Here is a 16,199-nt window from a genome sequence, read left to right on the forward strand (position 1 = left end):
AATTGCAGCACTGGAGCCCAGGGAGGTGAGTGAGAGCAGGGGCTGCTGCAGAGACTCTGGCGGCATGATTTTTTCCTGATTTTAGGGTCTGAAACTTTTTAAAAAGAATCCAAAATCCGGAAATAATCATACCACCAGGGAGGGTTAAAGGGTATTGAGATCCAGTACACTTTTTTTTTTTTGCATATGGGTTGCATATCTATGGGGGGCTGCTCCTGAAGCCCCTGTCCCTGTATAGGTAGCAGAAATGTCCCTTAGGGCCCTTTTCCACTACGACGTTTCCGATGGCTGAATCGCAAAACCGCAAACCGCTAGTGATTTTTCAAATCGCTACAGTTTGCTTTTAACATAGGAATCGCGGTAGGAAATTTTCACTACCGCGATTCATTTTTTACCTGATCGAGATCGCACGGCGGAGCGATTATTGCCGCGATTTTGCTATGCAGTGCATAGCAAAGCAAAATCGCGATCGCAAACGTCGGGAAATCGCCAGGAATTTTTTACCTTTTGCGATTCAGCAATCGCTAGCGTTCAGTGTGAACGCTAGCAATTGCTAGTGGAAAAGGGCCCTTATAGCAAGGTTAAAAAAGTCTACTGGTGCTCAGTGCACTTTAAGATAAAATAATATGATACGGTTATATTTAGACGATTATTATTATTATTATTATTAAGTATTAATATAGCGCCAACATACTACACAGCGCTGTACAGAGAATATAGTCTTGTCACTAACTGTCCCTCAGTGGAGTTCACAATCTAATCCCTACCATAGTCCTATGTCTATGTAGTGTAGTGTACGTATTGCAGTCTAGGGCCAATTTTAAGGGGAAGCCAATTGACTTATCTGTATGTTTTTGGGATGTGGGAGGAAATCGGAGTGCCCAGAGGAAACTCACACAGACATGGGGAGAACATACAAACTCCTTGCAGATGTTGACCTGGCTGGGATACAAACCAGGGACCCAGCACTGCAAGGCGAGAGCGCTAACCACTACGCCACCGTGCTGCCCAGGTTGAGCTGCAGATTACACATCAGTCCAGGGTGTAAGTTTTGGCTGAGATTGGAGATAGCCTGGCTCACTTTAATAGTGACTCCAAAAAAGTTAAAGTCAGTGCTGACATCTCAGAACTGTGCTTTTTCCTTTAGGCACTTTGCCCAACGTGCAGAAGCTCAATTTGTATAATTCTGTTCTGTTCTCCAAGGTTCTCATTACCGAGCAACCTTGGGAAGCTTATGCCTGGACTGCCTAACTCTACTCTCTGCCTGATGATAAACAAAATGCAAAAAAAAATATAACGTGAACCCATAGCTCAATGTGTTCTGATATTAGGCAACACATGATACCAAATCCACTCCTGCTAAGGCCTCATCTCCATCTACGTAATTCCAACCACGTTTAGATAACACAATGCAATGCAACCTGCAGGGACGTCATTAAGTGTATAGACTGCACTGTCTGATGATTCAACTCATGTGCTGCGATTCACTTTGGAAACGCAATGCATGGTGACATGCATTTTGGCACATTTGCAATGAGCCAGATGGCCTAAGAAAGTGTCCTATATGATCCCTTATCCAATTAAATTTTCTCCCAGTGGAAATGTATTTAAAACATCTAAAATTGACTTGCTAGAACTTAGTAATTGAAAACCTACTAAAAAAGTACGTAAAAAAGTAAGACCAAACTTATTTTTAACTACAGTGGGATGCTTAAGTTTGGGCAGCCTTGTTAATCGTCATGATTTTCCTGTATAAATCGTTGGTTGTTAAGATAAAAAATGTCAGTTAAATATATCATATAGTAGACACACACAGTGATATTTGAGAAGTGAAACGAAGTTTATAGGAGTTACAGAAAGTGTGCAATAATTGTTTAAATAAAATTAGGCAGGTGTATACATTTGGGCACCACAAAAACAAAATCAATATTTAGTAGATCCTCCTTTTGCAGAAATGACATCCTCTAAATGCTGTTGCAATGAGTGTCTAGATTGTGTTTGAAGGTATTTTGGACCATTTCTCTTTACAAAACATCTCTAGTACATTCAGGCTTGATGGCTTCCGAGCATGGACAGCTCTCTTTAACCACTTGAGGACCACAGTGGTAAACCCCCCTAAAGACCAGGCCAATTTTTACTAAAATGGCCACTGCAGCTTTAAGGCCAAGCTGCAGGGCCGCACTACACAGCACACGAGGGATCCCCCCCTCCCCTTTTCCCCCCACCAATAGAGCTCTCTGTTGGTGAGGTCCGATCGCCCCCAATTGTTTATTTTTTTTTTAAATAAATATTTTGTTCTTTATCTTTATATTATTTTTGTAACGATCGGTGTCAGCAAGAACATATATTCTGATTATTGGTGATCTGCAGTATCACCAATAATACAGATATTATACCTGATTATGTGGTGATCTGCAGAATCACCAATAATGCAAGTATAGCAAGACACAGGACACCCAGGTGTAAGATAAGTGTTTGGTGCAACAGTAAATATAGATAGAGATACCCACTATCCCAGAGGAGCTGGTAGAAGGAGGTATCTCTAAAGAACACTGTAATCAGTACTCCAGCAGGCTGGAGACACAGATGAGTTAGTGATAGGTTCACCCGAGGAGCATGATGATGCACAGTAAGACAATGTATACTGATCACTCGTGGAGCGAGTTATTCAGACTGTACTGCAGAAGGTGATCACCTGAGGGGCAGGAGATCCAGACAGTACCATAGTAGCTAGTCACCTGAGGAGCAGGTGATTAAGACTGTATTGCAGTTATCTACCTGAGGAGCAGGTGATTAAGACTGTAGTGCAGCTATCTACCTGAGGAGCAGGTAATTCAGACTGTACTGCAGCTATCAACCTGAGGAGCAGGTGATTCAGACTATACTGCAGCTATCTACCTGAGGAGCAGGTAATTACTAAACTGAGAATCCCTCACCAGGACTAAGCTCACTGGTGAGGGCAGAAGAGTCAGACAAGCAGGTTCGGCAACACACGGACAGATACAGTACAAAGGCAGAAGACTGAATCAGAGTGAGGAATAAGCTAAGTCGGCAACTAGATCAGATAGGCAAAGGCACAGAATCAAAAGACAGAAGAGTAGTCAAGACTAGCAGAGGGTCATAACAAATAATACAATTCAATTAGTACTTTAAGCTATCAACAGAATCTGGCTAAGTGTGGATCCCCAGCTCCTGCTGGTTCTAGCACACTTTCGGATCTGACTATGGGTCTGAGTGCTAACACGTAGCATATGCAACAGCAGATGAGGAACAACTGACAGGCATGTCCTATATATACTGGGAGCGCTCCTTAACGCCGCCCCAGTCACTCAGCCAATCAGGATCAGTGTTGGAGTCAGCTGACCAGCTGATCAGCTGACTCCCCTTCTGCTTGCATAAAGGTCCTGTCTGTGCGCACGCGTAAACCTCAGTCTATGTGCGACTGAGGGACCAGGCAAAGTTCCATCATGTAACAGCTCGGCGGAGGCCGCTGGCTGAGACGCGGGGACAGCCGCCATGCCGCTCAGCGCTGCGGCGGCCTCCCCCGCATTCACCATAGTCTCAGGCACAACTCCATCATGTACCCGCACGGCGGAAACCGCCGGCTGAGACGCGGAGATAGCCGCCATGCCACTCCCTGTTGCGGCAGCATCTCCGCTATGCTTTACAATTTTGTACGATTTTTTACTATTTCCCTTTTCTTTTCTTTTTTACAAACCCCTCCCTCCCCTCAGCCGGCCAATCCTAGTGATCGGCTGTCATAGGCTTTCGCCTATAAGAGCCGATCACTCTCTAGTGCCCCAGGTGGACAGCCATGTCACATGGCTGTCCGTGGATCGCAGCACTGAATTTAGTTAAAAGACGGGGATTTCGCCGCCTAACAGTCTCCCTCAAGCAGGAGATGCGTGCGCAGCCTGCGCACGAACTCCTGCAGTAGCCGGCCCCAGGACCTGATGCCAATTGGTGTTAGGCGGTCCTGAGGCTGCCGCCACAGCCAAGTCCGTTGGCGTTTGAGCGCCCAAGAAATAGCGGTTGCAGGGATCGTGTTAACAAAAGTTTTTGTTTACAGAATAAGGTTTATTACAAATATCGTTTACAAATTCGTTTTGACTTTGTGTTCTACTTATTTTTCGTTTTTAAATTTCGCTTCTAGGAGGCTTTACTTATTTTTTTCTTTTTTAAATTTCGCTTTCAGGACTGTAACAAGTACCGTACATTTTCAGTTGTATATGTACAAACCAGGCGCTGAGGAGGGCACAAATACAATAGTAAACTATTGCTCCGCTGCGTGCTACAAGGGGGAATCCCTCCACCCCTTCTCCACAAAAACAAAAATAAAATACAGATAGCACGCGCTGGATAATCCCCAAATTAGTTTATTAATAATAACCCTAAAAGCATAAATTTCCAACAAGGAGTTTGCACAACACCTCATAGATCATTCACCCACTTATGCTCACCTCTCACACTAAGAAGGGCCCTTCTGAAAATGATAATAAAAACACCTTTTAAAAATAGGCAATGCACAATTCCATGTAAAAAATGATAAAATGCTTATCTAACTAGCAAAAGATCTCCTTTAGGCCGTTTCTGGCACTTATAGTAAAAGTCTCGTTTATCAAGAGCAAAAAACTTCCTTCCAGCAATTTGTGCAGGTATACTCCACTCCAATGTGTGGGCTGTGATACATAAACAGTTCCTTATCAACGAGTGTCAGTAGTATATACAGCGCTTTCAAACAGGATGATGCTCAGATGGGTTATGTATAACTCACGTGTCCCCACATGTGCAAATCCTCGTAAATTGCAAGTGTAGATAGTGTTCCTCCACTCTCCCCACAAGCCGCAACAGATACGGCAGCGGATACAGCAGCGGCGTTAGATCCCTGTCCCACAACGGCAGGTCCCGTGCAGGGCGCGTCACTTCCGCCAGTAAGACTCTGCGGGCTGCTCCTAGTACTTCCGCCCAAACGGGCTACACTGGGCTTTGCTATACACGGTGACGTCACCTAAGGATCTACGAACTCTCCACATGGGCAGCAGCTGCGCGCTGACTACTTGCCCAGTTCGGATCCTAGTAGTTTTGTCGCCCACAGATTTGAACAATAATGCTCCACCTCTACGCGTTTCAGCCACTAAACGGTGGCCTTCATCAGGAGGATTTTTCTTTTTGAACTTATGATACAGTCCGCCATCTTCATTCTATATATACTCTGTGTAGGTCCGCCCACCCCTGTGATGATGAGGGCAGAGTTCACACTTGTCAGGACTTAATTTTCAAGATATGGGACACACATAGGAGATCTCAAAACGCTCTTAGGAACAATTTCTAGTGTAAAATACATTATGGTGTAAAATACATTGCTGAGTATTAAATAATACTCCTAAATCCAAAATCAAAATACAACATACATTATACATTCTCATACTCACAGCTCACATGCCCAAAACACCAAAGTACCACCACATTAATTGCCCCTAATGTTGTCTCCTTTTGTGATTCACACTCCCACTAGTCCCCCCACCCTCTCCACGAGGCATTATATCTATATCATCACTGATACATTTTAAAGAAATGCAAAGAGCTCCATTTCGCTATTTAGTCTCTTTGGGATCAGAGTGTCCAGTTGAAAAATCCACTTGGATTCATTCCTGGACATTTTATGAATATAATTACCACCCCTCCAATCAGGTTCCACAACTTCTATTCCGAAAAAAATGGTCCCCATTAAACTCCCATTGTGCTGTTCTTTATAATGTTTAGACAATGGGTGTTCCTCATTCTTCTTTTCAATATTATTAAAATGCTCCCCCACCCGCCTCTGGAGTGATCTTTTGGTCCTCCCAATGTACCTCTTCTGACAGGGGCACTGGACACAATAGATCACTCCAGTTGTGGTACATGTTATAAAATCTCTGATCTTGTATTTCACCATATCCCATGCCTCGATTTCTACTACCCTCCCTGGGTTCCTAGTTCTTCTACAATTCAAACATTGTGAGATGTGGTTTATGTTTGAATTGTAGAAGAACTAGGAACCCAGGGAGGGTAGTAGAAATCGAGGCATGGGATATGGTGAAATACAAGATCAGAGATTTTATAACATGTACCACAACTGGAGTGATCTATTGTGTCCAGTGCCCCTGTCAGAAGAGGTACATTGGGAGGACCAAAAGATCACGCCAGAGGCGGGTGGGGGAGCATTTTAATAATATTGAAAAGAAGAATGAGGAACACCCATTGTCTAAACATTATAAAGAACAGCACAATGGGAGTTTAATGGGGACCATTTTTTTCGGAATAGAAGTTGTGGAACCTGATTGGAGGGGTGGTAATTATATTCATAAAATGTCCAGGAATGAATCCAAGTGGATTTTTCAACTGGACACTCTGATCCCAAAGAGACTAAATAGCGAAATGGAGCTCTTTGCATTTCTTTAAAATGTATCAGTGATGATATAGATATAATGCCTCGTGGAGAGGGTGGGGGGACTAGTGGGAGTGTGAATCACAAAAGGAGACAACATTAGGGGCAATTAATGTGGTGGTACTTTGGTGTTTTGGGCATGTGAGCTGTGAGTATGAGAATGTATAATGTATGTTGTATTTTGATTTTGGATTTAGGAGTATTATTTAATACTCAGCAATGTATTTTACACCATAATGTATTTTACACTAGAAATTGTTCCTAAGAGCGTTTTGAGATCTCCTATGTGTGTCCCATATCTTGAAAATTAAGTCCTGACAAGTGTGAACTCTGCCCTCATCATCACAGGGGTGGGCGGACCTACACAGAGTATATATAGAATGAAGATGGCGGACTGTATCATAAGTTCAAAAAGAAAAATCCTCCTGATGAAGGCCACCGTTTAGTGGCTGAAACGCGTAGAGGTGGAGCATTATTGTTCAAATCTGTGGGCGACAAAACTACTAGGATCCGAACTGGGCAAGTAGTCAGCGCGCAGCTGCTGCCCATGTGGAGAGTTCGTAGATCCTTAGGTGACGTCACCGTGTATAGCAAAGCCCAGTGTAGCCCGTTTGGGCGGAAGTACTAGGAGCAGCCCGCAGAGTCTTACTGGCGGAAGTGACGCGCCCTGCACGGGACCTGCCGTTGTGGGACAGGGATCTAACGCCGCTGCTGTATCCGCTGCCGTATCTGTTGCGGCTTGTGGGGAGAGTGGAGGAACACTATCTACACTTGCAATTTACGAGGATTTGCACATGTGGGGACACGTGAGTTATACATAACCCATCTGAGCATCATCCTGTTTGAAAGCGCTGTATATACTACTGACACTCGTTGATAAGGAACTGTTTATGTATCACAGCCCACACATTGGAGTGGAGTATACCTGCACAAATTGCTGGAAGGAAGTTTTTTGCTCTTGATAAACGAGACTTTTACTATAAGTGCCAGAAACGGCCTAAAGGAGATCTTTTGCTAGTTAGATAAGCATTTTATCATTTTTTACATGGAATTGTGCATTGCCTATTTTTAAAAGGTGTTTTTATTATCATTTTCAGAAGGGCCCTTCTTAGTGTGAGAGGTGAGCATAAGTGGGTGAATGATCTATGAGGTGTTGTGCAAACTCCTTGTTGGAAATTTATGCTTTTAGGGTTATTATTAATAAACTAATTTGGGGATTATCCAGCGCGTGCTATCTGTATTTTATTTACCGTACATTTTCATTTACACTTATTTTATCATTTTAAAATTCGTTTTCATACGTATAATGCTTGAATATCGTTTTCAACCTTATTCTATTAGAAATACATCGCTTTTGGTATTAACTTTGTTTTTTAGACTTATAATGCGTCAATTATAGTTTTCAGATTTATTAACTTACTGATATATCGCTTTTAATATTACTGTTATTTTAAGATTTTGAATGTGTACGTGATTGTAAGGCTATTTATTCTAATATATATATATATATATATATATATATATATATATATATATATATATATATATATATATATATATATATATATATATACACATATATATATACATATATATATATATATATATATATATATATATATATATATATATATATATATATATATATATACACACTTTTTTTCTATTAATAATATTATTAATGTGATTTTAAGGCTATATTCTATTACAAATATATGCACTATTCTATTTGTGTTATTTATAGTGAAGTATTTTAAGGATTAAATATATTATTGTTTATATGTGTGTAGGGTGTTTGTGCAGTGGGGATGGTTAGGGTTAGGCACCACCAGGGGGATGGTTAGGGTTAGGCACCACCAGGGGGATGGTTAGGTTTAGGCACCACAAGGTGGGTGGTTAGGGTTAGGCACCACCAGGGGAGATTTAGGGTTAGGCATCACCAGGTGCGGTTTTCTAGGGTTAGGCACCACCAGGTGGGGTTTCCTAGGGTTAAGCACCACTAGGGGGGTCTAGGCATTAGGGATAGGTACAGAGAGGGTTATGTGTGAGAGTAGGGTTAGGTATACTTACAGTACAATATTTGTAATGTATACAATGTATTAAATTATGTATATTTACACAAAGGGAGGGGGGGGGGTCTAGGGGTTAGGGATAGGGAAAGATCTGTGTGAGCCTACAGTTAGGTCTAATTGCAGTAAAAGCACTGTAAAATCTACCATTGTATTACTATGCTTAATACAAGTGTAAATATCGTTTTTTGTTATAGACGCTATTTGACGTTTCATCTCCGAATTCATTTTTGTTATAGACGGTATTTTGCCGTTTCATTTCCGTTTATTCAACCTACCATGTTTCCCTGAAAATAAGACACTGTCTTATATTCATTTTTCTTCCAAAATATGTGCTAGGGCTTCTTTTCAGGGAGGACTTATATTTTGTGGGGGTAGCCAGATCCCCCTTAAGTATTTAGCCAGATTCCCCTGTGTATATAGGCAGATTACCCCCTGTGTATATAGGCAGATTCCCCCTGTTCCCCATGTGTATATAGGCAGATTCCCCCCTGTGTATACAGGTAGTCCTCGATTAACGAACGAGATAGGGACTGTCGGCTCGTTCTTAACCTGAATCCATCCTTAAGTCGGGACTACCTGTTCTGCTGCCATTTTTAATGCAGAGTTGGCGCAGCGAAAGGTAAATTGAGGATATCTCACCTGTTCCATGGCTGTAGAAGGTCCCAGCGTGCTGCCTGGAAGCTGTGCGGCCCGTACTCTCACTCCGTCCACTGTCCTCCCAGGGCCTTCACATGCGTCGCATAATGACGCAATCAGGAGAAGCCCCCTAGTGGCGGCGCCTGCTAATGCGTCATTATGCGATGCATGTGAAGCCGCCGGGAGGACAGTGGACGGAGCGAGAGGTCGGGCCGCGCAGCTTCCAGTCAGCACGCTGGGACCTATCTACAGCCATGGAACAGGCGAGATGTCCTCTATTTACCTTCAGGGCCGGATTTCTGGGAAGGCCAGAAAGGCCATGGCCTAGGGCGATAAAATCCGATAAGATCAGAAGGGCGGCAGAACTTGGACAGAGAAGAGGTTATATGTCAAAGTAAATCATCTCTTCTGGTCCCGCAGCGCAGCCAGCCAGCTCCCTGCTCTGCACTAATAGCTGAATTCCAGAGTTCTCCAATCCCTGCTTCTCTCTCACACACTTCTTGATGTGTTATAACAATCAGAATCAATCATTACTGCCACCTGATGATCCATTCCTGGTGATGGACATACAAGTGGATGTGAGAAATAAAAGGGATTTACATTACAAAGCAGATAGAACTAAGTTCTGCTGAGTTTTAATGCAGGAATTCACAAACATCAGTGAGCTCTGCTAGTTTCTTCACATTCTCTTTTACAGCTGTGACACTGACCCCTGAATCAGTTAATTACACTCTTATCTAACCCTAATTTATGATTGTTTCTCTTTTGTTTTTTTTCTTCCTAGCCAGCAGTGGTCTCAGTTAACTCTTTCCTGACTCATTTGCTGTCCTTCAGCTCCTACCATCTATGAGAACTGCAGGAATAAAAATGCTGTTTGCTTTCCTTTCATTGCTACACTGTCACTGTCACCTGAGCTGTTACTACCTCTATGCTAGTGTGTATGGTTTGGCATCCTTATACTTTCCTGTAGCAGTAGAGCATTGTACCATCTTAGCCATCAGCGAAAACAGAAAGTTTTGAATCAGGATGATACCATTTATTGGCTTAAAAGAAAAAGAGTAATCGTTCTGCTAATAAGCCTTCTTCAGACTTTGTTCCTGTATACTGTCAATATGTTAGAGCACACCACCATATGTACATTCAGCATTCAAAAGAGATACATAGATTTTTCAGCAAATATAAATAAATGTCATTCAGATGCTTTAGGCTAATTTCACACCAGGACGTTGTGTTAGAGGGGGCGTTAAGGTCGCATAACGTCCCCCTAACTCAATGCCTGGTGGTGCTGGATCTGGACGTCAGAGTGAGCCGCGTTGTGCAGCTCACTCTGGCGTCAGTGATGCCGTGATGCGCACTCTTGTGCGCATGCGGCATCACGTGGTCCCGCCGGCCAATCGCCGCACAGAGCGGCTGCTCCAGGAAGTAAACACTGCACGTCATAACGTGCAGTGCATATTAATTAGCCATGTGCCTGGCCGCTCTCCGCTCCTCCCCAACATTACTGAGCATGTGCAGGCAGTCTAACGCGGCTCAGCCGCGTCCAAAGTACTGCATGCAGTACGTTGTCTTGTGACGCAGCGTTACAATGTAACGCAACGTCCGCACTGTGAACAGCCCCATTGATTTTTCATTACTGTGCGGTGGGCTGCGTTGCAGGCTGCTCTAACGTGCGCCTGTAACGTCCCACTGTGAAACCAGCCTTAGGCCTCTTGCACACTGCAAGTGATTCCGATTCAGATTCCGCTTTTTAATCAGTTTTTACATCCGATTCAGATTCCGATTTGCAGTGTGCAGGGAGCAAACTGCAAATCAGAATCTGAATCGGATGTAAAAACTGATTAAAAAGCGGAATCTGAATCGGAATCACTTGCAGTGTGCAAGAGGCCTTAAAGTGGAGCTGAACTCTTGCACAGGACAGAAGGAAAACAGAGAAATGTACCCCGTATGTATTTAGAGAGCCTGTCTAATTCCCCCTCCTCTGTGTCTAATCACAAGTTGTAATTTGATCTCTACACTGTGTCACCTGACTGTTAACGATATGGCTGCTTCCATGAAAGCAGGAAGTAGACACACTGCCGATTTATTGCAGGATTTATATCAGCTGTAACAAATAAATGTTTTTCTTTAAAGGTTATGTTGTTGCATATATTTTAGAGCAGAGAGGAAGTTCTGAGTTCAGGTCCACTGTAATTACAACAGAACAAAACTGCAGATCACCGGTGACCGGCGAAGGCAGCTAATGCAGTCCAGTAAGCGCTGCCATATACAGGAAGTGATCTCTGTTTACTTCCTGTACAGGGCGGCGCTGTTACTGGGCTACATGAGCTGATGTCACCACTGATCTGAGGTTTGAATTATGCCCAGCATAAACTGCAGGGGGATCCGACTTTGTTAAGGAGGGGACAGGAGCCGGCACAGAGGAGGTAAAGCAAGCGGGTGGGCGAGCGATTGGGAAGGGGGGGGGGCGGTGGCTGAAGGGAGCAGGACACTAGCACCCACTGTCACTAGGGCTTATTTTAGGAGGATGTCTTATATTTCGAGTATACTCTAAATATATGCTAGGGCTTATTTTAAGGGGATGTCTTAAATTCGGAGAAACACGTATTTAGCACTAGATTTTCATTCATAAGATATAACCGAAAAATATTGTTTTACATTACAACTTATATATCCCGCGCCCTTTTTTCCACCATACGGCCTTTTTTGATGCATGCTTTCGAGCACCTCTCATGGGCATGCCTTTAAGCCAGACGACTTCCAACAAAGTCGTGCTATGACCCCTCTAGAGGAGCCTCTTGCAATGGCCATGCGTGTCGCTTCCTCTTCCTGCTTCATTCAGTGATGCACTTCTCTAATAGAGAAGACAGGGGTGACCTGGAAGTTTTAACATAGCCAAGATGGCAGCTGTGTTTTTTAAATTGAAATTGAACAAAAACTATTTGGTGTAGAAATGAAATAAAAGAGGAGAGCACAAGCTACAGAAAGGTATGCATCTTTAAGCGCTTTGCAGTACTGATCGGAGTCTTAAAGGCATGCCCATAAGAGGTGCTCGGAGTCCCTTTAATTCACACTACAGATTTTCAATTATATTCAGGTCTAAGATGGCCATTCCAGAATGTTGTACTTGTTCCTCTGCATAAATGCCTTAGTGCAGCTTCAGCTTTGTCACTAGAGATGTTGCGAACCTCCGACTTTTGGTGAACAATACTTCTGCAAAAGGTTCGCGAACCAGTGAACTTTGCGAACCGCCATAGACTTCAATGGGCAGGCGAACTTCCAAAACTACAAACACTGTTTCTGGACACAAAAGCGATGGAAAAGATGTTTCAAGGTGTCTAACACCTGGAGGGGGGCATGGCAGAGTGGGATAGATGGCAAAAGGCTCCAGGAAAATTCTGGTTTTGACGCACAGCAGGGTTATAATCCCTAAAAGGTAGAAATCACATTGCATTCCTAAATTGAAGGCCTAAAGTGCTTGAAAACATCTTGCGTGTGTATACATGGATCAGGTAGTGTAAGTAGTGTACTGCTTCACACTGACAGACCAAACTCACTGTGTAACGCACCACAAACAGATGGCCGTGCTGGTGCGCATGTTGGTGAGAGTGCAGGCGATGGCGGCTTTCCAGCCCATATGGTCGGGCTGAGGTAGCTCAATGACAGAACAACAGTGACTGTCCAGCTGATTGAATTTGGTCTGTCCACAATTAAGCAACGACCTTATTATCTTGGGTCAGGTGTGCCCCCCAACACACTCATATAGCCGGTCATTGCTTCATTGTGATACGCAAGTCCCTTCACCGCGGCAAGGTAACGATCACAAAGGGGAATTGACACAAGTATATGCCTTTTGTTTTGTTGTTGCAGCTGCTGTGCAGCCAGAAAAATTAGGCAGGCATGTACATGCAGCAGAAAAATTATTATAGCGGCCGCTGCTAGCAGCGGCCTTAAAAATGTAGGAATCCACCTGGAGTATAAAAAAAAATCTGAGGTGTCTGAGTTGAAAACTGTACTGTCCCAGTTGTGTACACGGACACAATGTGGGCTTTACGACTGCTGTCTGGAACCTCGTGCTGTTGGTGTTTATTTACAGCCGTGGTACCAACGCTAAGTGCCATGGCCCGTTACATTGCCTGCTGCCACACGTCACTCCTCCTCCTCCTGCTGCTTTAACCTCCTGCTGCTTGTGTTCCCACTGCCAGGGTCTACAGAATTATGTGCTGCTGCCATGCGCCACTAGCTATTATGCCACTACAATAGCTACATTTTTTGGTAAAAAAAAATTCTGAGGTGTCTGGGTTGAAAACTGTGCTGTCCCAGTTGTGTATTGGACACAATGTGGGCTTCACGACTGCTGTCTGGAACCTCCTCCTGTATGGTGTTTATTACAGCCATGGTACCAATGCTAAGTGCCACGGCCTACTACATTGTATGCTGCCACACGTCACTCCTCCTCCTGCTGCTACTTTAACCTCCTGCTGTCTGTGCTCCCACCGCCAGAGTCCACAGAATTATGCGCTGCTGCCATGCGCCACTAGCTATTACGCCACAAATTTAGCTATGCTGTTGAAGAAAAAACATTAACAACAGTTCGGTAAGGGAAAAACATTAAGTTGCAAACAAGAGGGAGAATATGAACAAAACAAAAAACAAAAAAAAAGAAGAAGAAGAAAACAAATACAGAAAAAAAAGTTTTCCATCAATTTTTTTTATTGTTTTTAACTACACCTCCACATATATTTAATTGTGGTTTCCCTTTAAACAAAAAAAAAAGATGCTTTAAGGCCATTCAAATTCGTGATCACGACTTGTTATCCGTATTCTATTCGTGATCACGGCTCAAATTCGAATCGATTTCTATGGTCGCAATCACGGCCGAATGCGGATTTGACCCGGACCCGGATTTGAATGTACTTGAATCGAATTTCGGTGCATTCGAGCAACACTGTCTGCCACTTCAAGCCTTAACTTGAATTGAGCATGTGGACTTCCATTTCCTCAGTATGTTCCTAACTGTGGAAGCAGACAGCTGAAATCTCTGAGACAGCTTTCTGTATCCTTCCCCTAAACCATGATGGTGAACAATCTTTGTCTTCAGGTCATTTGAGAGTTGTTTTGAGACCCCCATGTTGTTAGTCTTCAGAGAAAGAGAGGAGGGAAACGTACAATTGACCACCTTAAATACTCTTTCTCATAATTGGATTCACCTGTATATGTAGGTCAGGGGTCACTGAGCTTACCAAGCCAATTTGAGTTCCAATAATTAATTGTAAAGGTTTTGGAATCAATAAAATGACAACAGTGCCCAAATTTATGCCCCTGCCTAATTTTATTTAAACAATTATTGCGCACTTTCTGTGGATCCAATAAACTTCATTTCACTTCTCAAATATCACTGTGTGTGTCTCCTAAATTATATTTTTAACTGACATTTTTTATCGTAACAACCAACGATTTAATTCAGGAGAGAAGTCAATAGACTATGGCCCATAGTGAAATTATGCCACAGTACCCGCTGGTGCTCACAAAGAGAGGTGGAGCAATAACCATAGCTGCTATGATGATGGCTATGAGGCCATAAAGCAGTTGGGTCCACATGGTTTGTAATCTATTCAATCGTCCCTGTAACTTTATATTTCTCTATCCATGTTCTGTATGCATTGTAGATTTCCATACTCACTCACATACAGGTAAAAGAAGGTGTAAAAATGGGGCTCAATGTGTCAAAATCAAAAATCTTGCTATGGTTCTTATGCTGCAAGTTGGAACTTCAGCCTAAATAAGCATACTGTTATTAAGTTACATTAGTTGTGTTAATTAAAATAGATAGGTAATATAATCTCTTACCCACCCTGTTTTAAAAGAACAGGCAAATGTTTGTGATTTCATGGGGGCAGCCATCGTTTTGGGTGAAATTAGGTGACAGGGAGCATGAGACACAGTTCCAACTGTCCTGTGTCCTGATCACCCCTCCCAGCTGCATGCTCTAGGCTTCAAATCTCAAATTCAAAGAAAAAAAATTGTGCCAAAACAGCAGAAGGAGAACATCATCATCAGAAATCCCATCATGCTTTGCACGGCACCAGGGGAAAAATGACCAGGCAGTTTTCTTCTGTGCAGCTAAAAGTGAGGCTTGGGTAAGAAAAACAAATTTCTGATGCTGTGAAACTGTTAAAGAAACATCAAGCCTTTTCAGTGCTGCTAAGTAGAGTTTTAGTCTGGAGGTTCACTTTAATATTTTAGAGCAGAGATGAGATTTGAGTTTCATACCTTTCTAACACTTTTTTTCAACTCAATGACAGCAAATTTGCAGATCTCAATCCAACTGAGCATTTACGGTGGAAGTTAAAATAAGTTGGCCGTGACAAGTACTGCAAAGCTGATGTGTCAACTGCTATAGGTTAGGTTGGAACCTGATTGATGAAGCATATTGCTTTTCATTGTTGAAGTTCATGACCCACGAAGTTCAGGTGAAGTAAAATTGATAGTGTGATAACAACATGGCCTCCTGTAAGCCATATTACCATTACCGTATTACCATATTGCCATAATTCCTTTGTCCTCCTATACATAAAGACTGTGAATGTGCTGATGGGGATGATTTGTGCTGTCATGTTAACCTCATAAGCTTAACTAACCTTGCCATGTTAATCTCATACGTTTGACTGATCCTGAATTTGAATTACTGCTTAAAGACCACCTACAGCCAAAAAAGGTCTGAATGGCAATACAAATATGTAGTCTAGACACTATGTTCAGTTAGATGAACATATAAAGTTTACATCTGGTACATCATAGGGTATAGAGCAGACTCACATCTATATCTGTAGCAGCACCTCCTTATTTCTAAAGTACACCCTCAGCATGTGTCCTCCCCTCCAGCCTGGTTCCCTCCCCTGCCCCTCCTTCCCCTGCTCTCTGCCTGCCTGGATCAAATTACTTCTCTTTTCACAAATTGCAGTATAGAGAAGAGACAGGAAAACTGCTGCAGCCTGTCTTATCATGTCTTATTGCTATAATTCTTATTTCGGAAGTCTGTCTGTCTAGATTAGATCACATGGACA

This window comes from Hyperolius riggenbachi, chromosome 7 (assembly GCF_040937935.1).
Source record: "Hyperolius riggenbachi isolate aHypRig1 chromosome 7, aHypRig1.pri, whole genome shotgun sequence".
In the NCBI taxonomy this organism is placed as follows: Eukaryota; Metazoa; Chordata; class Amphibia; order Anura; family Hyperoliidae; genus Hyperolius; species Hyperolius riggenbachi.